Here is a 27,754-nt window from a genome sequence, read left to right as displayed (position 1 = left end):
CCGCCCAGATAGCTTAGTGGTCAGCGCGGCGGTCTGTCACGCCTTGGGGCCCGGGTTCGATTCCCGGCTGGATCGGAGATTTTCTTCGCTCAGGGACTGAGTATTGTGTTGTCCTCATTATCATTTCATCATCATCAATGGAAGGCAACAAGAAACCACCACTGGAATCACTTCCTTAGACGCTCATGCGATGGACCTCTCTGACGAGGCTTCCCACATGACAAGACCTGCCGTAAGGCAGAACATAAAGTTAAGTTCCTATGTTACCTGATTGTGTTTCTGTGTATTTTGGACCACTTTTTTAAAATATGTTATGGTTTTTGTTTTGTTTTCAGCTAATATTCCTAAAACGGTTATTTTGCCCGATTCTATGCGATTTTCTGAATTCATTGTAGTATCTGCAAATGCCAAGCAGTTTGTCTTAACACCATTTCATTTCCTTCCCTGAACTATTGGTTCCAGTTTCGAGAGCTTTAGGTTCAAAATCTATGTCTTTATCTTTCTCGTTGAAAAACAGTCAAACAGTGAAGGTGACAGCCCTTCCCCGTGTCTGACACTAGTTTTTAGTTAACAGTGAGTATGATTACAATCTCCTGTGTAAAACATGTTTTTATTTAAGTAGCTAAGATATTTCCCACCACAAGTTTCGCTTTAACAGCAAGTATTCTAATAATTTCATTTTCTGTTTGTCTGACTACAGAATTAAAGACTTCCTTGAACTGATATTATTCTTGAAATTTTCTCGACGTAAAGAATATTCCTGAGGTTCTGGGATTGCATCCGCAAGACGTCGACTTCTTGCCACGATACTTCGGCTGGCAATCATTCCGCGCCTTCTGGTGAGTGTTTTGGACTGGAGACTGCTAGTTCGCATAGCAAACTTTCTCCCAAAACTCATACCGTTACATGCACGACCTCTGTAGAGCTTCAAGCCCACTTCGAATACTGCTCCATCTGTGGTGCGCACGAGCATGCATATTGTTGATACAGTATCTTCCCTCTGACGGATAGCGGACTAGTGCAGTTGAAATTCTGATGCAACATTAATAAAATATTTGTAGCCACAAGTGTCGCTAGTGAGAAAATATTTTCTGTCCCACGCCTTATCCAGTTGAAAGCCGCCTTCACGATTAAATAAAATCTTCTGCCAAACGTATTTTCACCGATTCCTTCATAAGTGAATCACGGAAGGATCTCATCGAGGCGAAGACCAGAGTTGCGAAAACAAAAAGAAAAAAAATGGCTCCAAGCACTAGGGGACTTAACATCTGAGGTCATCAGTCCCCTAGACTTAGCACTCCGTTTTCAGGACACGAGTGGCCTACCGGGACCATCCGACCGCCGTGTCATCCTCGGTGGAGGATGCGGACGGGAGGGGCGTGGAGTCAGCACACCGCTCTCCCGGTCGTAAGATGGTATCCTTGACCGTAGCCGCTACTGTTCGGTCGAGTAGCTCCTCAATTGACATCACGAGACTGAGTGCACCCCGAAAAATGGCAACAGCGCATGGCGGCCTGGATGGTCACCCATCCAAGTGCCGACCACGCCCGACTGCACTGAACTTCGGTGATCTCACGGGAACCGGTGTATCCACTGCGGCAAAGCCGGTGCCCCCCTAGACTTAGAACTACTTAAACGTAACTAAGATAAGGACATCACACACATCCATGCCCAGGGCAGGATTCGAAGCTGCGACCCTAGCAGCAGCGCGGTTCCGGACTGAGGCACCTAGAACTGCTCGGCCACAGAGGCCGACCGATTGGGTAGAACTTAACCTAAAACTCTTCTGGCGATATACAGATGACACTTTTGTAGTGTGGTCCCACGGTGAAGAATTGTCAAGCTTTTTGCAGCATCTGAATTCAGTCACGAGAATATCCTATTTGCAGTGGAAATGAAGGAGGGTGGATGTGTGCCATTTCTGGACATCTTGGTCAGTCTGAAGGTGGATGGATCCTTGAGGCATTTTGTCTATCGTAAGGCCACACGTATAGGCATGCATCTTCAGGAGTCTTGCTGCCACCACCCGTCACAAATTATAGGCGTACTTCGAGTGTTGGTGCACCGGGAACGTGTTGTGCCTGATAGAAACAGCCTTGCAAAGGAGTTGGGACACCTACAGTCCTTGTTCAAAGATAATGTATATTCTCTACGTAAGATCAGTACGACTGGAACGTGACCATCCACAACAGCAAGATAAGAAGGAGCAGTTCAAGTCCAGGTCATTCCTCCTGTACGTCGGAATAATTCTTCGAAATTAGGTACAATCCTGGGGAAACACTAGAGCTAATCTTACGGTGACCTTGAAAGACTTTTGTTCTTCTCAGTTCGGTAAAGGACGATCTGGGGCTGCGGGGGGGTTGGAATCTGCAGAATACCTAACCAGTGTGGCAAAGCCTACATTGGTCAGGCAACACACACAATACGTTAAAGGTGCGTTGAAAATGATCGCCACACTTACTTCTTGCAGCCCAGTAAGTGAGCCATAGCATTTTATCTCCACAGAGCATTCTATGGATTAATCTGCCAGCGGAATCTTGGCCCGACGAGAATATCTACGGATAGAAATCATTTCATCGCTAGTGCCACCTGTTAATTTAATTTCTGAATTTTAACTCCGTGAGCCTTCATTCCGAGAGAGAGCGCCCACGTAGTAACACCATTACGCAGGTGCTTCTGCACTGTAGATGGAGCGGTTTTCGAAGAGGGTGCTAAACTTGACCGAGATCGCTCATGTAGTTGCTGCCTTTGCTCATGCGTCTCAGCTCCAGATTTTGGCATAAAGGTAGCGATGTGAACTAGTAACTTCTAGTCCAAAGCACTCACTAGACGATGAGTGAATGGTTGTCGACCGAAATATCGTGATAAGAAGTTGACGTCATCCGGCTTCAATCCCGAAACTTCATGGACTAGTGATACTGTTGTACATACTAAAAGGAACACTGAAACAGATTAAAATATACTCGGATGGTTAAACGCTGGTAAAATAGACTGAGAGTCCAATTTGTCACATTAATTCTTTTATTGCAGTCGCTCAGAGATTGGTACAGCCGGTTTAGTACCATGCATGTACATACACAGGTATATTTCTGGGTAAAAATATTTTTATAGAAAACTTTATAAGAACTATAGAACTGACTTACTAAGTTCAAAATACTTAATACCAAAAATTAAAATCATGGCATGAGAATTAACAACAAAAGGTATGAACCACTATCATAAAATTACTTCCAAGGTCTGCTGTTTATCTAACTGGCTTAACGCGTGTTCCAAGGTACAATGAGGAGCACTACTGACGCAACCACCGACGAAAGTCAAACTTAATAAAGGCAGTTGTCACTGGTATTTCACGTTCGGAGAGCACCAGATGTCCCTAAAATCAGACCGTTTTAAAAGTACTTATGTGGAAGGCCCAACAGCGGCTATAAGTAGACCAAATTGAAATAATAATTAAAAAGGTAATGTCGGACTTCCATGTTGTAACGTGAAACCGTCTAGACTGTTCACGATCTGAATACTCTGAAGACATCGGAGGATAAGACTGTGGCTATCACTCCCATTTTGATAACATCTATATGGAAGTCTACGTGAGGAGAAATTTCTCATCGTGCTAAATAATACGAAGGAAACAGGACATAAGAGCGGCACTTACCAGAAATTGCTACTATACATGTGTGTACAGAATGAACATTCATTCTGCGTAGTAGTTAGGCCATCGGAAATGGCTTCCTATGTTAAAGGAAGATATTGCCTCCATGAGGAACATGCAGAGTGTAGCTAACAGCAGACCACTAAACACTAAACCGGCATGGTGCTTGGCCGACACACAAGAGTCCGAGAAAGCAGTACAATGAATGGACCGTCAGACTTGCTTATAGACTTTACAGAAATTGTATACATTTGTCTGTGTTGGCGTATATTACGGTAAAAATAGAAAAGAGTATGCTAATACTCTACTGTGTACAGGAACTTACAGTTACATAAAGTACATAAAATACGAACCAGAAGAACAAAGGTGTGACGTAAACTGGTAATACATAAGAGAAAAACGAGTGGTTGTGGGAGGGGGTGGGGGGGGGGAAGGATTGGTGGGATGAAAGGGGAGTCATAGTTTGCGAGTGAACTGGAAGGAGAACAATGAGGAGAGAGGAGGGTGGTACTGCAAACGGGGGATGAGTGGTTAAGAAGATAGAAAACCCTACGAAGAATTGTACAGCAACCCCATAATTACAGTTAGTCGAAATACCCTAAATAAACTTAATTCAATAGAAGACTGCAGTGTTTGAAATCTGTTTGATTGTTCACTAATTTTGAGTGTATCTGTTTAAGCTCTTGTAATCTGTACTTGTTCTAAAATATTCAACACGGTTCCTTTCCTTTCCGTGAATAAGATCTCCAAATTGTTTTCGACATTTATAATTGAATTACCAGTGTCCCGTAGATGTGTCACCATGGCCGATCTGGAATGGTTCAAATTAAGATGTTCCTTGAACAGTATCTGAAAAAATCTTCGTCTCTGGACTATATCCTTACTTTGACAGTCGCTACAATTAATTCCATATACTCCAGTACTCTTTTACTGATTCATGTTAGTTCTTTGTCTGTTACTACTCCAAAGTCCAGGGCTTTTGGGTGTGAAGAATACTGGTATTATGTTTTTCTTTCTAAAATGGCTGTCCATCTGCTTTGAAATATTTCCATAATGCAGCAAAGGGTTATACCTACCCCTGTTATTGTTAAAATTTTGTGGAAAATTATTTAAGTTATCATCTGTTCAGTGCAGGGAAACTACCCCGTCGTTCTCCTTGAGGTTTGTCTAAAGATTCTACCAACCCTGTTTAGAAGAATTTTTGATGAAATTTCCGCGCCATTGCTAGAAGTGGCAATCCTCTGTAACTCTGACGTTTTATTTGTCTCCCTTTCAATGATGCAATTATATTTTTTGCAATATTAGCTGGAGAAGGTCTTAACGAGCAATTTTCTAGAATAAATTAGCAACTTGTAGCTCACAGGAAGCTTTTAGATGAAGCAAGTTTACAGGAACGTACACTGCCTGAACTGATATCCGCTGGCAGTTAAAGAGGTCACCGGAATGTATTAATATCTTTTAAAAATAACGGTAAGGATCAATGTGTTTTGCTCTACTTGTTTCAAAATGTATACAAAAATGCGGTCCATTTAGCTAACTAGGAGATGGACATTTAATAAAATGAAATTAATATGAAAAGAAAATCATTTGGGCGTTTGTCTTACTTTCCTGTGTCGAGGTACGCCACGAGACTGTAGGATCCTGAATGTGCTCTCTGACGCTAGCTCTGTTGTGGAGATCCTACATGAGATTGAGTAAGGCCATTTCGAACTCATTGATTACTTATTTGTACGAAAGATCAAAGAAACCAGCAATGTCACGGAATGATGTGTTGGGGTCTTGTTATTCAGGAACCGGCTGCTGTCGAATTGCGGCCCGTGCTGGTAGAAGTTGCCTTCTGACTCAAGCTATCACACGCTTTTCTCACAAACAAACAACTTCCAAGCGCAATTTCTGAAAGAGCAACTCGCAGCGTACTCTTTCTTTACATACCTCGTGCAGTTGTGCTGAAATGTTGATCAACTGCTTTTCAAAGCAAATAGTTCAGTTCATACCAGTTCGATGTTTGTTGCGTGCCCCATTCGCGATACTGCGCTCTGGAGATCCTCTTACGGCGCCAATTTCTTATACCGTGAGCCACGCGACAAAAACAACGAAAGTAAGGGAACCGTCAACATGTGCTGCTAAGGGGATAGTACTCTGCTGCTAGGAGGAAATTCAGAATTTTCGGAAGACTGTGAAGATCTTATATTTGGTCAAAAAGCAGATCAAGAGCTCCATTTCACTGCAGCGTGTCTTGGGGGTTTATTGTTTTGCAGAAAGGAGACTCTTATGTCAGATCTCCTGTAGTAGGAACACTCGTGGAAAATGGTAGCTACTGATTCAGTGGCTTTGAGGTTAAGGTGTTATTTGAAGTAATCACTTTTGGAGTAGCTTGTAATCGTTTCCACATCCTCGCCAGTTTTCTGAATGATTAAGAGAGTTTGTCAGTTACTTACTGAGCTTAATGAGTTGCGTCTAAATATGTATGGTTTTCATGTTAATTCAGGATTAGCAATCAGTGGTGCTCCTACCGTTAGTATGGATGGTGTAAAGGTTTCTGACAAGCTACGGCCATTTTCTAATCTGGAGTGCTCTGTAATTGTAGTAGGGGGAAGGGGACTGAACAAGGCACACTTTGTAGAAGAAGACATTCGAAGGGGGCAGCTCATTCAATATATCCGTTGCTATCTTGCACTGTTCACAATTACACAGTGCGAGCAGGAAAATGAGCCACGTTTGAAAGTATTTCTAGATAGGCGAACATTGAGCAGTTTTATCCGGTTGGAGAAGGTCTTACCAAACCAGTTCAAGTGAGACCCGTGCGTAGTGCATGTAAGTAACGCTGCCACAATTCAAAGAACAATATGTCATGAACACACAAATCACGCACACATTTTTTCCAGAGCGTACAGTGAGCGACAGCACCCAAGTTAATATTTTACAAATATGTTATCAAATATGTTGGTATTTGTAGAATATTTCTTTACAGTTACACTTCTGAAAATAATATTGGAAGTTAGTTAACAGAATGGTAGACGAATACAGTGGGTGTCAAGTGCCACATTCACTTTTTCCGAAGGTCAATAATTTTGTTAATAGTTTATTTGATTAGAGAAGCAGGATATTTTATATTTGGTGTCGCAGACGTCTATGGGCAACAGAAAACGTATTCGTGGACGGAAAGTGTAATATTTATTCTTTACGTACCTGTTTGGTTGACATTTGGGTCTATCACTTAGATTGTTCTTACTCCAGCATTTCCTGCAACTGAAATCGAAGCATTTAGCTTTGATCAGAGTAAAAGCTGTCTTCGGAATGGATGAATTTAATATGGATAGATATATAAAACTAATAGGCAAGAAGTTGAGAGTACGGATCAAACTATACTATAAGCATCTTTGAAAAACATATATTTATTAATTTCTCCTATCATACATGTTATACACAGTTATGACTATTTTAGTTTAGCCCAACACATGGCCATTTCCTATATATTTTCCGTTTCTGAATGAAGTTCGGCTTCTGTGCAGGAGGTTGGACATAGACAGCATTGACGCATATGATGAACAGTTTGGCCTTCTCCACTGTCACAATGAATATCATCTTGGTTAGTGCATCCACGTTTTACCCTATTAATCTTTGATGGACCATCTCCAGATTTCAGTCTATTCGCGGACATTCATTTCGTCTATTCCTCCCTCATTATAGCCAGGAGGTAAAGTTTCATAAACTCTTTTCCAGCCGGGGTAAGGTACGTTGTAGCCTCTCATAATTTCAACGTAGCTTTTTCAGCCGAGGTTTAAAATGCTATCATAGTTTCAACGCAACTTTTTCAGCAGAGGTTTAAAATGCTATCAATGTTCTTAGGAAACTAATTCTTGAGCTAAGTCGTTGCAGACGCAGTTCGTTCCCATACAGAGCGTGGGTTCTCTCCTTCTCCACTGTCTTTATTTCCTCATTCACAACTGCCTCTCTTCGAATAGGAGGTGATACTATTCCTACGATGTGGTAAAGACATTCGATTGGAGTGGATTTCAAACAGCCTGTTACGGTTTAGCAGGTGCCTTTGCAAGCTATATCCACTTGTTTGACTAGTGTCGAATTGTACTAGACAGGTCATGCTTACTCTGCTACAGAAAAGCATAGTGCCATTGCATCAGTTCGTATGGTTTCAGTTTGTCTATCCCACTGTGATCCGGTCAGTTTTAGTAGAATATTATTCCTGATGGAAGCTTTTCACTCTCAGATCACGCAGTGCTTCTTGAAAGTAAGAGATCTATCAAGTATCACTCCTAGTGAGAGTTCCAGCTCGACATCTGACCATAATATCTGTAATTTGCGACTATCTTCCCGTTTCTCAAATGAAAAGCTCACACTTGGGTTTGAGGGGTTTGGTTTAAGTTGGTTTGTGATGAAGCATCTGGAAAGTTGTTTAAGGAAAGGGAGAGGTCGTCGACATACAATAAGCTCGTGCTATTGGGTATCATGGGTTGATCATCAGTGTATATATCGAACAGAAATGGAGCCAGCACACTCACCTGCGGGAGACTGTTTTTTAGTGTTTTCCATCGTTTACGCCGTTCCCGGATGTCGACGAAGAACCTGCGATTCTTAAAAAGCGTTGCGGTGAGCCTAGTTGGTGAAAATCTTTGGTGACCTATAACTTGTTTGAAATTTAGCAGCTGTCTGGCACAGCATTCGCCATCTCGAAAGGCAAATTGGTGAGGTACAAGTAAGGGGTCAATCAAAGGTGACAGGCGACTTAACAGCAACCTTTCCAGCAACTTTCATAGATGATATAACAATACGGACTGGTCTAAAATGCTTTCGATTATTTCATTCTATGCCAGATGTCAGTACATCAGTTACTCGGTACTTCCGTCATATTTTTGGGTTTGGATCTCGCTCACACTGTCGATGAAAAGTTGGAGATCCTAGTTCTTTCTCGTACAGTGTTTAATTTGCACCGTCTGTATATGAAATACAGGAAATAGTTGATGATACTGGCTGAAAATATCAGACATCAGATACAATGCCAATTTTGTTGGTTTAGTACTCTTCTCTTAAGCTATAATTTGTTGGTAGAGAAAAGATAGGTAGGCTTAGAAACATTGTATACTTTTATGAAAATATCACCATCACTTTAAAGACTAGATCGCTTAAACAATCACGTTTTCACAAGTGTCAATGAAACAGGTACAGTACATGATAGTGGCTATCAAGGAAATTTTTAGTAACAAGAAATTGTAGACGGAAGATGAATATAAGACCACAATAGGCAATGGTGTGGGAGTACAAAGAATCTAGACGAAACGAGGATACATATCTGTGTGTGGAATTTTTGCCTGTGGTAAGTACGCTCAATGACAAAGTGTTAGACGCACATTAAGTCATACATCATTTACACCCTCTAACAATGCAGCTGGATGGCTCAGAGCCAGAAAGCAAATAAGAGGAAGTTCACAATCATCTGTCTGCATAAAATAATATGTGCTAAAGTGGAGACGTGTTAGGACGTGTTGTGGTAAGTGATTAGCCGTTCTGCCCGCATCTCGTGGTCGTGCGGTAGCGTTCTCGCTTCCCACGCCCGGGTTCCCGGGTTCGATTCCCGGCGGGGTCAGGGATTTTCTCTGCCTCGTGATGGCTGGGTGTTGTGTGATGTCCTTAGGTTAGTTAGGTTTAAGTATTTCTAAGTTCTAGGGGACTGATGACCATAGATGTTAAGTCCCATAGTGCTCAGAGCCATTTGAACCGTTTTTGATTAGCCGTTCTGTCGAAGAGAATGGAGTAAGATGCACATCGCTGCCGTAATTTCGGTTCCTGCGCAATACTTATAACTGAAAAATTATGAAATTGGTTACATGTGTCGGTTGGAGTCCAGATAATACGATTGCTGAAAGAATACAAAGAGAAGACAAGAAACCTTTAAGTGGGATAGACAAAGTCACGAATAAATAGACAGACTACAAGTCTGTTACGGGGAAGCAATCTGGAGCAATAGTAAACATGTAGAACAATTCCAAATTTTTATCACTGGTTCTCGACTGAGGAGAACATTCCTCGCTATCCGTGTGCAAAGGATGCCTGGTGCAACTACAGTATTGACACCCAATTATACGGGGAGTTCATTTTAACTGATGACTTTGAAATATCTCGGGAACATATAATTCCAATCTGTTCACGCTCCACCTGCCACCCCACCTCGTGTGTGGGTGGCAGGGGCGTAACTTTGAGATCCTCATTGGGAACTTCCGTTTTTTATTGCTCATTACGATACTACATAAGCGTTTTCTTCGTTTCGACAGAGATGCCACTGAAATCTGAGAAATACAAAGAGGTACACAATCGTAATTTACGACATGCTACTCAATGGCCCTTGAAAATCTAATAGCGCGTGGGACCCACCTCCATGCTGTGAGGGTAGGAGAGGCCAGTATTTCGTAACTTCTAATCGAAAACCCCATTCGCTATGTTATATTCCTCCGACATATCAAGCAGGGCATTACTCGACGCACCATTGTGTCCGTATAGCGAACAACGACGTACACTAAGTGAACAACAGTATCCGGACACCTGGCTGAAAATGATTTACTAGTTCGTGGCGCCCTCCATCGGTAATGCTGGAATTCAGTATGGTGTTGGCCCACCCTTAGCGTTGATGACAGCTTCAACTCTAACAGGCATACGTTCAGTCAGGTGCTGGAAGGTTTCTTGGGGATGGCAGCCCATTCTTCATAATGATTCAAATGGCTCTAAGCATTATGGGACTTAACATCTGAGGTCATCTGTCCCCTAGACTTAAAACTGCTTAAACCTAACTAACGTAAGGACATCAAACATATCCATGCCCGAGGCAGGATTCGAACGTGTGGCCGTAGCAGCCGGGTGGTTCCGGACTGAAGCGCCTACAGCTACTCGGCCACCGTGGCCGGCAGCCCATTCTTCACGGAGTGCTGCACTGAGGAGAGATATCGATGTCGGTTGGTGAGGCCTGGCACGAAGGCGGCGTTCCAAAACATCCCAAAGGTGTTCTATAGGATTCAGGTCAGGACTCTGTGCAGGCTGGTCCATTGAAGAGATGTTATTGTCGTGTAACCAATGCGCCACAGGCCGTGCATTATGAACAGGTGCTCGATAGTTTTGAAAGATGCAATCGCCATTCCCGAAATACTCTTCAACCGTGGGAAGCAAGAAGGTGCTTAAAGCACCTATGTAAACCTGTTCTGTGATAGTGCCACGCAAGACAACATAAGGAGTGCAAGCCCCCTCCATGAAACACACGACCATACCATAACACTACCCCCTCCTAATTTTACTGTTGGCACTACACAAACCGGCAGATGATGTTCACCGGCCATTCGCCATACCCACACCCTGCCATCGGATCGCCACATTGTGTACGGTGATTTGTCGCCCCACACAAGTTTTTCCACTGTTCAATCGTCCAATGTTTACGCTCCTTACACCAGGCGAGGCGTCGTTAGGAATTTACCAGCGTGATGTGTGGCTTATGAGCCGCCGCTCGAAGATAAACTCCTAATTTTCTCAACCCCCGCCTAACTTCATAGTACTTGCAGTGGATCCTGATACATTTTGGAATTACTGTGTGATGGTGTGGATAGATGTCTGCGTATTATACATTACGACCCTCTTCAACTGTTGGCGGTCTGTGTCAGTCAACTGATGAGATCTGCCTGTACGCTTTTGTGTTGTATATATTCCTTCACGTTTCCACTTCACTATCACACCCGAAACAGTGGACCAAGGGATGCTTAGGAGTGTGGAACTCTCGCGTACAGACGTATGGCACAAGTTGGACCCAATCACCTGACCGCGTTCGAAGACCGTGAGTTCCGTGGAGCGCCCCATTCTGCTCTCTCACTATGTCTAATGGCTACTGAGGTCGCTGATATGGAATACCTGGCAGTAGGTGGCAGCACAGTGCACCTTATAGAAAAAGACGTATGTTTTTGGGGGTGTCCTGATACTTTTGATCACATAGTATATAATAACAGACAGTAAAGTATGACTGGAGTCCACGTATCGTGCGGACGTAGAACAGATACCGGATTTATACTTTACAACACTTGCGCAGTGATTATTGCTTGCACACCTACTTATCATTTGGAGAATAAATGTGCAAGTGGATGATGAATGTTGCAACCACAGAAGAAGAAACTGAAATCATCCTGATTTACGGAGAATTTAGGAGAAACTTTGAGGGTGCTGGTGCCTTGTACGCCGACCGTTTTCAGAGAAAGCTCGTCCTCGTTTGTTCTTTTACAAGATTTTGTGCGTCTTTATATCTAATGAGTCCGTTCAGACCGGCAATAGGAAACGTACCAAATGTGTTACAGGCGAAGCTAATGAATTAGCTGTACTAGTGACAGTGCACCATAACCCATGGGTAAGCATCCGGAAACTACTGTAGTTGTACAGTCACAATACAGCATCGACGTAAGAATCACACATACTACGTGTCACTGCATCAAGAATTTCGTGACACCGATTTCCACCACTGGGTAGTGTTTTGTGAATGGAGACGTCAACAAATGCAAACAATTCCTACGTTCTTTGCCGAGATACTATTTTCCGCTGAGCTTAAATTCAAAACCCATGGTACCGTTTTCCACTGTTAATTCGTCCAATGTTTACGCTCCTTACACCAAGCGAGACGTCCTTTGGCATTTACCGGCGTGATGTGTGGCTTATGAGCAGCCGCTTGACCGTGAAATTCACTGGAGTGTAGACAATTCCCACTGGTTACGTCAAGCTGACCATCAACGTCCTTGGTCGGTTAACGTACGGTGTGGCATCGAGAACAAAAACTAATTGGTCCGTATTTTGTCGATGGCACGTTGAATGGACGCAAACACCGAACGTTTTTCGGACAGGATCTATCGGTACCACTGCAGGATGTTGCCCAGGATGTTCGACATCCAGCCACTGTGGCTGAGCGGTTCTAGGCGCTTCAGTCTTGAACCACGCGGCTGCTAGGGTCGCAGGTTCGAGTCCTGCCTCGGGCATGGGTATGTGTGATGTTCGTAGGTTAGCTAGGTTTAAGTATTTCTAAGTCTAGGGGACTGATGACTTCAGATGTTAAGTCCCATAGTGTTTATAGCCATTTGAACTATTTTTTAAATGTTCGACAGCGCATGGGGTTTCAGCATGGCGGTTTCCCAGCGCAATACGCAGCTGAAGCACAGCAGGTATTAGACCATGTTTACACTTTTCGGTGGATCGGCATAGGTGGCCCTGCTAATTGGCCAGCTGGATCGCCCGATTTGACGTCGGTGGATTTTTTTCTATAGGGATATTTAAAAGATAAGTTTCAGCAGCAAGAGCCACGAGGCCGCGAAGACGCTGTGTACCGCATCAGAAACGCCTGTGCTGTCATTTCCGCAGATATGCTTCTATCCTGTGTACGTTCGTTTGAAAAGTGGATCACTAACTGTACTGAAGTTCGTGATACAAAGTTTGGACACTTGCTGTAGTGAGAAAAGCAGAGGCACGGCCACATTGGTGCGTCGAGCAGCCCCCGTTCGATATGTCGGGAGTACAACGATGCGAATGGCGTTTCTAGTTAGAAGTTATGAAATACTGGCCTGTCCTACCCTCGCAGCATGGAGGTAGGGTCCCACATGACATTGGTAATGGCCATTCAGTAGCATGTCGTATATTAAGATTGTTTATCCATTTCTATTTCTCCGATTATTGGCCGGCCGGGGTGGCCGAGCGGTTCTAGGTGATATGGTCTGGAACCGCGCGACCGCTACGGTCTCAGGTTCGAATCCTGTCTCGGGCATGGATGTGTGTGATGTCCTTAGGTTAGTTAGGTTTAAGTAGTTCTAAGTTCTAGGGGTTTGATGACCTCAGAAGTTAAGTCCCATAGCGCTCAGAGCCATTTGGACCATTTGAACCATTTCTCCGATTACAGCGCCATCTGTGGCGAAACCAAGAAAACGCTTGAGACAAAACTATACATATCTTGCCGTAGAATTGTAATCTGCAATAAAAAATGGGAGTTCCCTTTGAAGATCGCAAAGCTGCCTAAAATTCGCACATGGGGTGGAGTATCATTGCATGTCCACCTCCAAGACAAACAAATTGTAAATACAACTTTTTTCATCCGATGTGTAGTTTTCGAGATATTTCACTTTGTATAAACACATATAATGGGTGAAGGTGGGGGAGGGGGGACCGAGGCAAATTCGACATAGGGACACGTGGCTAATTGGTATCGTTTTCTTAAACCACCGTTAGAATATGCTACTGTCGAGGAGGTTGGTAGCAACAGGACTGTCGCCTTTCCAGAAACGTGTCAATAGAAACAGAATGTCGAGCGAGATACGGCACGGATGTGTTTTTTGTTAATGCAACTAATTATCTTCTTTCAAGGTATTTTCTTGTGTACTCCAAGGCAACGACCATACTAAACAAGTAAAATTTTTAACGTAAACAGATTAAGGATACTTTTTACAGTGTATACGATGATAAATGTTTAACACTTTATCGTAAACGAGATAAAATATTATCAGTGTGGTAATGGAGCACAATGGCCCACATAAATAGGGGCACATCGGCCCTCATGGGCAACCTGCCCCGCTGCCTTTTTGGAAGTACTCTTAATTGGTCCAACGTGGTAAAAGCCTAGGTCATATTCAATGCAATTTTTATATAAAAAAATTGTGACCTGCATTGATTTTCAACCGGTAAAAGTATGTGATGTTTGATTATTTCTATCCAAACCCATTGCTTGTGTTCAAGTATTCAACTAAAATGATTGTATTATAAATTTGAAATCACTGCTTATAGGACATTGCAGGACATATGTTTTCAAGCATCAATTCGATTTGTGTCTTCGAATGTAGTCTTTTTTCTTTTATCCGTCATCGTTCTACCAATTTGTTTTTAGGAGGTTATCACTGACAGAAATGAAACTGTATAAAAATTAGTTAGGGAAGTAAACACAAGTTTAACATTCCTACAAACACTTTAGAGAGGGACTGTAACAAACTCAAAGTTTCAGAACCTTGTGAAATGGAAACAAAATTATGGAACAGATTTGACTTTGTAAAGTTTTTAAGGTTTATTTTAGTGTTGTACATAATATTGTCTCTATTTTAATAGTAACACCGAACACGTTGTTGTGCAAAACTTAACGGTGACTGTAGCTTTCACCTAGTGTGTCACCGCCAAGTAACAAAGGTCGATGAAACTTAGTCCATAGAGTATAGCGTCAGAGATGACTAAAACAAACACGCAACACGACAAACAGAAATTACACTTTTATTGACAGACTACAATTTCACTAGTCACCACGATTTATGATTATTCTTTGGACGTTACAAAAAAAGGATCGACAATGCATTCTCTGCTACGTGCTTCCCTGCTGGCCACAAGGTTGGTTAGGGGTTCGTGTTGTAGGGCCATCCATTCCACCACCAGTGCGGTTGATAAGTACTGGTTGGTCACTGGTGCACGTGGAATTTCTGAAAAACGTCTCCCCAATGCATCCTGCACATGAGCGATGGAATATAAGTCGGTGGATATATGATTGCAGTCGATATCAAAAAATCATAGTAATTTCAGATGTGGCTAGTCGCATGTGTTAGCTGCCACAACATTGAAAACAGTGCAACAAGACGATTATGTCAAGTAGACGAAAATAATAGTGTAAGAAATAGATAAAAACATTTTGTTATCATTTATCATGAACGCACTTCTGCAGGAATGTTAGCTTACTTATTTATGTACAAATTATTACTCATATTTATTGTATATCTGATGAGTTTGACTGAATGTTTATAACATTCTTTTTATTTAAATATTGTCCTTGTGTATTCGTTTAGAGCAAAAAGTGGTCAACTTAGAATCAACATAGAACACAAGAACGATGTATTTCTGATGCGGACGGCCTTCAGCCAATGGAGGAGTGGGCAGTGGTATAAAACTAATGGAGCCAAGTGCACACAGATATTTTTGAGTGGTGCACTCAAGGGAGCGATTCTGGAGGAAGACCGACTTGCCTTTCGTTACATGTGTTAGTGGGTCGTGTCGGTGAAAGATTCAGGGCAGTGCACGGTGACTACAGTACTTTAAGTTCTGAAGAGACTCTTAACTTTGACGAGGTCTGAATGTGCTACAGTGAAAAACTTTAACTTTTTCCGATCACATTACGGAAATGAGAACAGACAGAGCATGAGTTCCTACTCGTTATCTTTCGTGTATTAATGTTAAATCGCCATGTTGTACTTATGAACTGTTTTGAGCTAGCGAATATTACGTGTACAGTAATCACGAAATCGACTTAGTTTTTCTCGCATCTTGATGATTATTTAGCTTCAGGATTCTGTTAGCACTTTTGTAACGCTCTCAGCGCTACTTTACTGCATTTGATAAGTTTATCATTATGGCTATAATATTACTGGTTAATGTAGGACCATTTTCAGTTTGATAGGTAGTTTCATGAATAAACACTATGTAACAGAAATCTCTGGTGTCCCCTTGTGATGTAACGGGCGAGTTGTGGCGCCCTGAAAATATTCTAAGTTCGGAGTTGGCGTGTCCGGACGGGCCGCTCGGCAAGCTGGGGCTCATCAGCGACCGCGTGGTGCCGCACGTTAGTCGGAGCAAAAAGGGTAGCCCCAGCGCGTGGTCCAGGCCAACACGTGGCTGGGAATTCCATGTTAACACTGTGTCGCGGAATGGGCTTTGTGTCGATGAAGGAGATTTGTATGCCGCTGAGTGCCAAAGATGGTGGACTTTGTGAGAACATAATGGCAGACATTACACAGCTCATGTAGAAATTAATAATAGCCAGAGGAATCAAGATACCTTAAAAATAAAGAAGTACATTACCATTATTTTCACGACGATTGTGATGGTGTAATCAGATTTTCAGTATCTTTATTAGTTTAAAGTTTAGTATCTGACTGTAAATTATACAAGTAACACCCAGCAACGAATTTACAAAATCGAAACGGTTCACCCGATTTTGGCGATCAACGTCTCTTTAGAAAGCTGTTAGTGTAAACCTAAATTGGTATGAATTACAGGCATGTAACGTGAATAGTACGTGAGTTATTAGTGGTCAAAGTGGCCGATTACTATTAATTGCGTCAGGCCATAGGTACTCAACAGTTACACGAAAAAACGATAGCAGCATGCTTGTAAATATATTTATTCGACTGTTTCTTTGTTTATATCAGATATATACTATTTATGAAGAAATTTTGTCAATTATTTACTGTGTTTTAGAAAGCACAGGGACATTAGGCCACTGGCTTACTTCTGTTCTATTCCTTTGATGTATGTTATTTAATTTGTTTATGTATTTAATAATGTGTGTATTAGAGCGTGTTTATGGTCCAGCCGAAGGAATATTTATTTAATTTCAAGTTATTTAAATGTAAATCCAGTATTTCGAATGTGTTTCATTATCTTTGTGGGTGTTCATTGGCTTGGACACAGGGCGGGAGTGCTCTAGCCATTCACAGCGATCATTCCAGAAAGGACGCTTGGAGAGACTGTATGGAAGTGGAGGAGGAGCATCGTTTCGAGAGAGGACAGGGGAGTACTGAACAGTATGGCACAGGACACAGGAGATGTTGGACGGAGAGTGCGAGACGGGAAGGCGTGACGAGGAGTCGCGAGAAAGACTTCGAGAGTGGAGCAGTTTGCGCGTGGTCCCTGGAGATAGAAATATTTCGTAGTGCCCCACTTGTGCATTTGTGAGACTTCCGTGGCTTCTGCAGTGAAGACGAAGTATGCGTTTAGAAGTGAATATCTCGCGAGCTATGTTGCTGTTCATAACTAATTACGTGAAGTGGGAATCTATTGTTTCCCTGTTATTCAACTTATATTTTATTTTATTGCTGGACCATCGACACCAATAAGTGTTTTGCAGAAATAAATGGCATTCTTAAAGGTACCTCTGCTATCTTACCCATCTTTTAAGTTGTTACAATAGTACCTGCAGAATTTATTTAATTGCTATCTTCCATTTACAAATTTCTATATAACATTCAAAATTCGCAATTGCTGAGAGATGGAAACCTTCGACCATTCGATTCATGTGTCTATTCATATTGTGTACTGTAGACTCAGCAGTATTTGGCTTGTAATGCGGCAACTACGTATCCCAGCCCCTAGACAACGAAACCAGCCAAAAGTTTTGATATTTCAATTCTGAGTCAGAGGGTTCATAGTTGAGGGCTACACCACACCATTATTTTTGAAAGTCCACAGACGTTAGAATAGAACCCTTGTTATTAATTATTCACTTATCTATTATTTAATATTTCTTTTATTTGCTGTAATTCTCAATTCTAGCCAGTGCATAGACTATTTGACTGCAAGATCACGGCTACACGCTATTATTTGATGCGGTTTAGCTGCTGAGTATGAAAGCAGGCGTGTGGGGCTCGACCCTACGACACTATCGAGCTTCGCCTTTCTAACAGAGCTGTGCACTCACAGTTACCTAACGTACGAATTATATCAGGTAAAGTCTCATTTGGTTTACTGGTACGGAATGCTGGTTACAGAAGTTACAACTCAGCGACATATCCACACTCCCCCACACCATAACATCTGCACCACCAAACCGATCATGTTCGATAATGTTCCTGCGTACATCTACATCTACATTGATACTCCGCAAGCCACCCAACGGTGTGTGGCGTATATTATGTGTTCTCACTTCTCGCCATAAAATAAGGCGCAGGAAGAACATAGACTTTCCGAAGATGTTAGTTGAAGATGCAGAAGATGAGGATGAGCATGCCTTGATCCGTAGCTGTCTTAAACCATTTTCTGACAGCACTGCAAATGATGAATTGATTCAACATACGAGTTGTAACCAATTGGCACATCTATTATATGTTAAAATGACGAGAAAGGACTTTATCTTAAATGTTTGTACTGTGAATATCCTATCGGGCTTTCAGATGAAGACAGGCACAAATTTTGGACACACGTTTCTGTTAAATTGTTATAATAACAATGATAACACAATTCAAGATCGTAGTTTTGTTCATAAATTTATAGGTATTATTTACTCCAATAAACTGTGGGTCTTTTAGTGCATATAATTTTTAAATTAAATATCCAATATAGCAAAGCTGCAAACCAGGGGTATATATTCATAAACATGATGAACCAGAATCTGGAATTTTCTGAAGCCGAATACAACTGCAATAGTCAACAAACAAATTTGACTGTGCTACAGTTTTAAAAGTCAAGTAGTAGAGCGAAGATGTCTAGTAAAAGGGGTGAGAGCAGAAGAAAAGGCCGAACAGGCACACTACGTTTAAGATTATTTAACCCACCGTGTACCGAAAACTTCTCAGACTCTTATAACCCAAGAATAAAAAAGATATTGTTTCAGTATAAAAACTGACTTTTTTGGTAGTACAACCACGAAATGTCACTGTATTTTTGTCAAGGTTATATCAATAAAGATATCTAGAATACTTGTTCGGACTTTATTTTTTAAATGTGTTTGATGGTGTGTTGTGTTTATTACGATTCTGGTTTGTTCAGTGTTACTAATTTGAGCTCACGTTAAGTGTAGTTGTAACCTTTACCCTATACTGTGTTGTCGGCCATCACCCTATGATCGATCTCTGCTTCGACATGCTACGTGGTGTGCGTTACTGGACTGCCTAGTTTGTGTCACGCTGCGATACAAACTTCGTACGAGTTACTCCAACCACTGGGTGTTATTGGCGTATAGTCAATGCGAGGTTTTTAACCTATGGTAATAACAGCTGATACTGTAACAACAACAAAAACAAAGCGAGGAACGAGAACAAAAGAATACTGAGACCGTTCGAAATACTGAAGAAAGAGCACAGCTATTGGCTGCAATACACAACAGGGCGGGAAACTTTTCCGGGAACTGTATCTTCATCACTGGTTTCCATGCCAACGTTGTCAAGACCTACGATTCCGGCGTTTGGTGATCGGACAGTAAATTTTAATCGATGTATTCAATGGTTAATGCTGTTTTTCACAGCTAGTAAACAGTCTGTACTCATGTCCAGTCTATACAGGAGTCGTATTTACAGGCTGCCTTGAAAATTACGACCATTCCTATATCCAGGTAATGCGTCGTTTGAGTCTTATATAGTTTCTGTCGACGCTTTTTTAAACACAAGTGCATCTAGTGGCTGCCAGATTAAGTTTCAACCAATTTCAGATGAAAATAAATCAGATATACTGTAAATCAGACGTATAAATACAACTTCGCCGCCGTAAAGTATCTTAGACAACAGTACAGCCTGTGCTCATAATGTAACAGAACTTCATCCTATTCATTAATTCGGAATTTTCTCGGAATGTGCTCAGTAGAGAACCACGTTTAAATTAGGATGAGAAATCTGAAATTGCATCAGTGCCATAACGTGGATTGGCAATAGCCTCTTCAGCTGGCCAACAAGCATATTGCAAGGTGAATTCAATAAGTAATGCCATCGTATTTCTTCTGGTAACTTCAGTTGAAAAAAATGCGGAATTGGTTGTGGGATATCGTGGAATATTCCCCCTTCAGCATCTATAGTTTCATGAAGTTCCGTTACGTGGTGGCGATATATGTAGCCTTCAAAAGGGCGTCTGTAACAGAGGTGCGTTCCAAACGGAGAGCTGTCGTTGAGTTTCTTGAGGCGGAAAACAATAGCATCGAAGATATTTATGGGCGATTGTGCAATGCCTATAGCGTCCTGGTAGTGAACAAAAGTATAGTGAATCGTTAGGTGAGGCGCCTGTCATCATCTGAGCAAGGTCGCGCAAACACGCCGATCTCCCGCGTGGCGGTCAGTCGCAAATGGCTGTGACTCCTGCAGTGTTGGAACGTGCGTACACTCTCATTCGAAGTGGTCGATTGATCAAAGTCAGACATCTTGCTCTACAACTGGATGTCTTTTTTGGTAGTGCCGATACACACTTCCACCATCTCTGTTACTAAAAGGTGTGTGCTTGCCAGGTTCCTCGCCGCCTAACAGAAGACGATAAAGAGCTACGAACGGTCATCTGTGAAGAGCTGCATGAGCATTACGAGGCTGATAATGACAATTTTCTGTCGAATATATGCACAGGCGATGAAACATGAGCTCATAACTTCGAACCGAAAACAAAACAGCAATTTATGGATTGGCGCCACACCACAACTACTCCGAAGAAAGAGATCAAAGTCTGTCAAGTCATGGCGACTGTCTTCTGATACTCTGAAGGTATTCTGTTTGATCTCCTCCCTCATGGTGCAACGATAAGCTCTGAAATGTATTGTGCTACAGCCTGGAAACTGAAGAAAGGATTTGTGCTTGTTCGTGGCCACAAAAATGTACACGGACTTCTCCTTCTCCATGACAACGCGAGGCCTCGTAGTCTGCGGGTCAGAGAGGAGGTTGGTTTGTTCTTCCTCATTCACCTTGCAGCCAGGTTCTATCACCAATCCGACTTCTATTGTTTGGATCAATGGAGGATGCACTCCGCGGGAATCATTACACGGATGATAGGGAGGTTATTTATGCAGCAGGACTTTGGCTCTGACGTCTATTGGTAGAGTGGTACCATTCCGGCACACAGGGCCTCTCAATAAGATGACGTAAGGATGTGGCATTCGACGGACATTATGTTGAAAAATAGAGTTTTGTAGCCAAAGGAGTGGGGAATAATATGGTGTATTGGGAACATGAATAAAACCAAACTGATTACAGAAAATTAAGTGTTGTACTACTTATTGGAAGCACCTCGTAAAATACCTTAGGAATGCAAGTGTGTATCCTATTCTAGTAACGTCAGGGAAACACAGTAATCTGTCAAAGGTACAAGTAAGTCGATCAAGAATGTAGTTGAAAAGTACTCTCGCCATCCGCTTCAGGAAACGTACGACTTCGTGTAGGTGGAAATTCTACCAGTGCTAGTGGTAGTTATTGCAGTGACAGTTTCCAACGTGTGACGGAAACATAGATATCTGGTGCCGTGTGTTTTTGCAGTCTCAGTCGATGTACCTGTCCACAGCTTATTCCAGAGTGTTCTGCTTGCAACAGACTTGCACTTATGGTCACTGATAGTCAGTGGCGCACACTGCCAACGTCACGGCGCGTTACTGCACTGCACAGAATTACGCCGGTACAATCACCCGATACCATAATTCCATTCGAAGTAAACGAACATACTGAGCAGGAAAATGTTGGCACAGATTTTCAAAGGGAAACTGCAGCTTTCTTGTCTCTAATTTCTGCCCAAACGTACTGGTGTATCGACACACCGTCATTAGAGACAAATAAACATAGTTTAGTAGCGTATAGTAATCAACTCTTGTTCTGAAAGGCTATAAACTTGTACGTAGACCAATAATATTTTTGTAGTGGCTTCATCAATAGAAACTAATATTTCTGTTCTAGAGGCATTTACCGAGTTTGGTTTTCTAATGCAAGATTCAATTAACAAGGTACTTACTGGTTTAGTGATTCAGACGATTTATGTAACTAATACTGTGATTTATTTGAATGTAAAGTGAATCGTGTACAATACTTCAAGGCTCACAAATCCTGAAGATCTAATGACAGTCCTAGTTATTTCTGGGTTCGGCCCGTGTCCTTTGCTAGTAAGAGCTACAGCACCACTCCATCTTTTAGAGGCATCAGATGTTGTAACACATATCATACCCAGCCAATAAGCGACGCCTAAAAAAGTATTAAATAAAAAATCAAATGGTACTGTTTCGATTTTTGGCGATTTTAAATCATCTGTTAGTGCTTATTGTGGATTTTTGTCCAATTCTTCTTCCAGAAGACCTTCTAGCAAATTTATCACAGGGCTAATTCTACTCCAAGATACATTCAGTTGACCCTTCCTCTTAGAGGAAGACTCAAAGCGTTTTATGATAAATTTCGAGATTCTCCAGTGTAGAAGATTATCTTCTGGCCTGACGGGTACCTTTCCAATACTGCTGCGAGCAGTGGACGGGCATTCAGGTGTAGTAATTAATACCGCTCGCCCCCATACAAAGGGTAACCGAATCAAACCCAAACGTCACCATTGACTTGTTACTCAGTATTTTCCATTTCTGGAAGTTTATTGTAGTACTCTATACTTGTAATACTCGTATATTCAGAAATATTCGATGTTTGTGCAAATACCTGCATTCTGGAGTATTCAGTGTTTGCATATATACCTCCACTCTCCGTGCAGAAGTCCAGCTCTGTTAAGGCTGCACACTGTTGATCGTAAAGAAACGTGTGTTCAGTGCTAACTGTCGTAATTCGTTGGCAACAGTGGCTTCGGATTTGAACTTGAATCTCGTTAAGATGTGACACTGCTACGAAAGATGATTATAACAGGTTATTAAGGAGATAACACAGGCTAAAAACTATTTAGGTCACATTATAGACGATGGGTCTATCCATGTGCAACACCTCAACAACTCGAAACATCTTTTAAATAGATGCAGATCTCGTGGTTTCAAATCTAAAATAAGTAAATGCTGTTTATCCGGACGTTCAGTACTTACGCCAATATTGAGGAAAGGCGATGCCAAGTCCACGTCAGGTTACTATGAAGCAATTGATATTTACCCAGCACCCAGCGCTTTGAAGTAGTGCCAATTGTCTACGAGTAAGATAAATTGGCCGGCCGGGGTGGCCGTGCGGTTCTAGGCGCTACAGTTTGGAGCTGAGCAACCGCTCCGGGCGCAGGTTCGAATCCTCCCTCGGGTATGGAAGTGTGTGATGTCCTTAGGCTAGTTAGGTTCAATTAGTTCTAAGTTCTAGGCGACTGATGACCTCAGAAGTTAAGTCGCTCAGAGCCATTTGAACCATTTTTAAGATAAATTGCTATGGCAAATTTATATCGACAGCTGCAGAGTTACAAGCTTCGTATATAGAGAATCCAATTTAAGTGTTTATCGTATGTGAGTTAACGTTCTGAAAATTTAAAAAAATGTTTCAAGTCTGTTTGCTGTGTGGCTTTAATTTACGCCGTCGAAAGGTTTCGACTTTCCTACAGATACTACAGAAATCAGGATAGACTCTCTGCTGGCACGTAAATCCCATGACTTCATGGAACAACCGATGGCATAGTTTTAGCATTTGCACTCTACTTCAATGGTCTTCAAACGATGCGTGCTTTGTGGTAGTGACCTGCCTAGTTTGTGTAAGGCTGCAATGCAGCATATATCATGAAAATGAATGGCTGTGTCTAGAACAAGTGGTTTACAACACAGTTTCAGGGAATGAACTAAGTATTATGAGCACACATATGTTATTTGTTATCAGGTATATAAAACGTAGTAGAGTTATCGCTTGTTCCTCTTTCTTGCTTTGGCATCTAAGTCAGAGGTTTTGGTCTTTGCTGAGTATGGGTTTTAGAGGTGCTGTGTTCATCTGTCGGCATTGAAAACAGATTGGGAAACATTAAAACTTTTCAAAGCAGACATCATTAATGAACGTGAAGGAGAAATGTTTTCTCTTTGCTAGATCTTGCTTAAAAATAATCTAAGGTTTGGAAAGATTACCTTCTATTCTCTGTAACATTCAACTAGATAGCTGAAGAAGTTATCTCTTACACGATCTTTAATGGATTTTGTTTGATTACTGTGGTTAGTCAGTCAATCGTTATAAAATGTTTCAAAATGGCTCAAATGGCTCTGAGCACTATACGACTTAACTTCTGAGGTCATCAGTCGCCTAGAACTTAGAAATAATTAAACCTAACTAACCTAAGGACATCACACACATCCATGCCCGAGGCAGGATTCGAACCTGTGACCGTAGCGGCCGCTCGGCTCCAGAACTCGGATTCTCTTACATTCAAAATGTCTCTTGGTGAATGTAATTTCACAGTAATTTAAAACACATAGCAGTATTAACAGGAGGTGATAGTGTGAAACAGGCGAAGCAATTAGGAATCAGTTCCAGGAGCTACATATTTATTACATAGAATTTCCTCTCCACATCGAAAATATTCATAACATCACGAACCAACTTAAGTTTGCTAAAGTCCCTTACACAAGGAAGTATCTATCTAATCACTTACTTTATCAGCAAGAATTGTATGATTTTATGATTTGGGAGTTTATGAAAGGAATGGAATCGATTCATTTCGAATAACCAATCACACAAAGCTAGGTGAAATATGAAGTGCATCGCACATAGCAAAGCCTGATTATTTCAGTAACGTGTGAACCAGGACACTATTATAAACCATATAGGTATTATTTATATTCGGTGAAGTTGGTACCATGCAATTAAAGAATTAGTCTTCAGATGGACAAGGGAAGTACAAAGAATCTCAATGAAGTAAAATATATCAATTCCAATAATATCGGCTAACTGATAGCAGGAAGCATACACATAGGGATTCATTACACTCAGTGAATTGTGTACTTTCTAATAAAATGGATCTCTGAGTGGAAAACCCAGGTTCGAAAACATGTGTCAGACAGAGCAACAAAAACTGTATGTTCAAAGCACGACACTTCACTGTAAGGTGGGAAGATAACTAAAGGCGATTAGGTGAAAAAACATTAATTAGGAAACCAGGACTACAAGGGGACATTATGGTAAAACATCACTCATGGTGCACACAATATACTGGAACAAATTCATTCACGTTGCACACCACGACATATTATCTCTCCGCAAAGACACCGGCATTGAGCAGTCACATTGAAACGTGAAATATTAATTTTGCATCAGAAGTTACGTCCAATAGTGCTCAGAGCCATTTGAACCATTAATTTTACAAACAACTAATGTATTTAGCCAGTGTGGTTGGTAATGGACTAAGGAAAACGCCTATCTGCAAGGTCGCACACAAATTTAAATAGATTGAAAGTGCCAACCTCACTAAAAGCATTAACAAATACCAGCTCTACATGAAAGTGTTGAATTACTCACATCTACTGATTTCCTAGGACGACAGGATGGGCATTCTCCCACTCTGTACCACTAATGCCGGCCAGTGTGGCCGAGTGTTTCTAGGCGCTTCAGTCTGGAACCGCGCGACCGCTACGGTCGCAGGTTCGAATCCTGCCTCGGGCATGGATGAGTGTGATGTCTTTAGGTTAGTTAGGTTTAAGTAGTTCTAAGTTCTAGGGGACTGATGACCTCAGATGTTAAGTCCCATTGTGCTCAGAGCCATTTGACCCATTTTTTTGTACCACTAATACTGCCACATCTAATAAATAACAATCAAGACGGCTACTGACACATTCGCCGCTCGATGTTACTCCGCATTCAAAAGCAGTTTTCTCAGGTTGCAACTTGGCGAGGACATGTTGATATATACGTTCTCGGATGTCAGGAGTGTTATCTGACATATGACGTTTTCGTTTGATCGTTAGATATTGTAATACGCACAGGAAGAGTGAATGAAGTTTTGTAGTGTTCGACATTTGGTCGTGGCGTGAGAGGAGAGGTCGCAGTCCTGCCGCCGGCCCGGCGCGTGTCAGTTTCGCGCGTCAGCACGCCGGCCCGTCGGTTCTCACGCGTCAGCACGCCGCTGCGCGCGTCGCCAGGCAGCACTGCAGCACACCTCGACGTCAGTATCAGCGGCAACCGACGCGTCAGCTGCCGCCGTGTGCTCTCTCCGCTCGCTGGGCGCATCTAGACGGCTGTATCAGCGAGCGAAGACAAACATCGGTCTTGCAAACGGCACAGCTTCACACGACTGCTGCTGCTGCTAATGAACAGTCTCAAAGAAGGTGAGTGGGTCATAAAACTGTACACATGGCCTTTGCACAGGTGCCACGTGCTGTCCTCCACCTGTAGGGAAATGAGGAAACGGATACGCAACCCAAAACAGACGAAGACCATTAGCGGAAATAGATGAACTTATTTATAAAATCGCAGCAGCAATAAAGCAAAGACATCTCTCCCTCAATGTCCCACTTTTCTTTAAGCGCAACTTATCAGCCTATGGCTTGACCCAGCCGCGTTTGGAAGTGCAAGTTGACATACAAGAGAACGCAAGACCAAGACACCAAGTTGAGCCGTATACAGTACGTCAAAAAATGTTCAAATGTGTGTGAAATCCTATGTGACTTAACTGCTAAGGTCATTAGTCCCTAAGCTTACACACTACTTAACCTAAATTACCCTAAGGACAAACACACACACCCATGCCAGAAGGAGGACTCGAACCTCCGCCGGGACCAGCCGCACAGTTATACAGTACTATTGCCACTGCAAGACACAACCTACAATTCATCGATTCACTAAGACCGGCAAGGAAATTTGAAAACTGGTCGTAAGGTGTTATGGGACGAAACTGCTGGTGTCATCGGTCCCTAAGCTTAAGCACTACTTAATCTAACTTAAGCTAACTTACACGAAGGACAACACACACACACACATGCCCGAGAGAGGACTCGAACCTCCGACGTGAGGAGGGACAGGCAAGGCTAGAAGGTCAGGCGGACATTTTAAAAGATGAGAACTGCAGGGTGAATGTTCTTGTGGAAGAGCTAAAGTTGAAAACAATTCCACCGTCGTGTGAAAAGCGTGAAGCTAAAGAGGGAAACCGAACAGCTCAAAACAGAAACAGATAAGCTCAAACCGCGCCGGACCCACCACAAGCCTCTTTCGCTGCAATACTTGGATGCAGCAAGGGGGAGAACACAACTCAGACGAAAATCGAAAATTTCAATGCAAAACAAACTACAATACTGTTTGTCATATCGCAGCGTGTAAGGATCCCAAACAGGTCAGGGAAGTACTCACAGCAAAAATCAACCCACGCAAAGAAACAGTAAAAACAAAATCAGTGTGCTCCACCTCAACATTGGTGATCATGGAAAGAGGAACCCAAGATTTCCAGAAACTACAAACAAATGAAGCACATAAAATGCGGAACATTAATGAATCGTCGACCACTTCTAGCGATACAACATTTTCTAGACACACACACTTACAAGTACAACTTGAAGAAGAATACGATCTAAACCTATAAGAACACATAATCAGAGAACAATAAGACTGAATACTGCATAGTATGAATACTGTGTATTGTGGTTTTTCTGACGTAACAATGATCTGTGAGCGCTACATATACTGACATAGCCATGTGCCCAAGGGGCTTTTTGATTTATAATATTTTGTTTTTGAGAAACCTTTG

This window comes from Schistocerca piceifrons, chromosome X (assembly GCF_021461385.2).
Source record: "Schistocerca piceifrons isolate TAMUIC-IGC-003096 chromosome X, iqSchPice1.1, whole genome shotgun sequence".
Classification (NCBI taxonomy): domain Eukaryota; kingdom Metazoa; phylum Arthropoda; class Insecta; order Orthoptera; family Acrididae; genus Schistocerca; species Schistocerca piceifrons.
Note: the sequence above shows the minus strand (reverse complement) of the source record.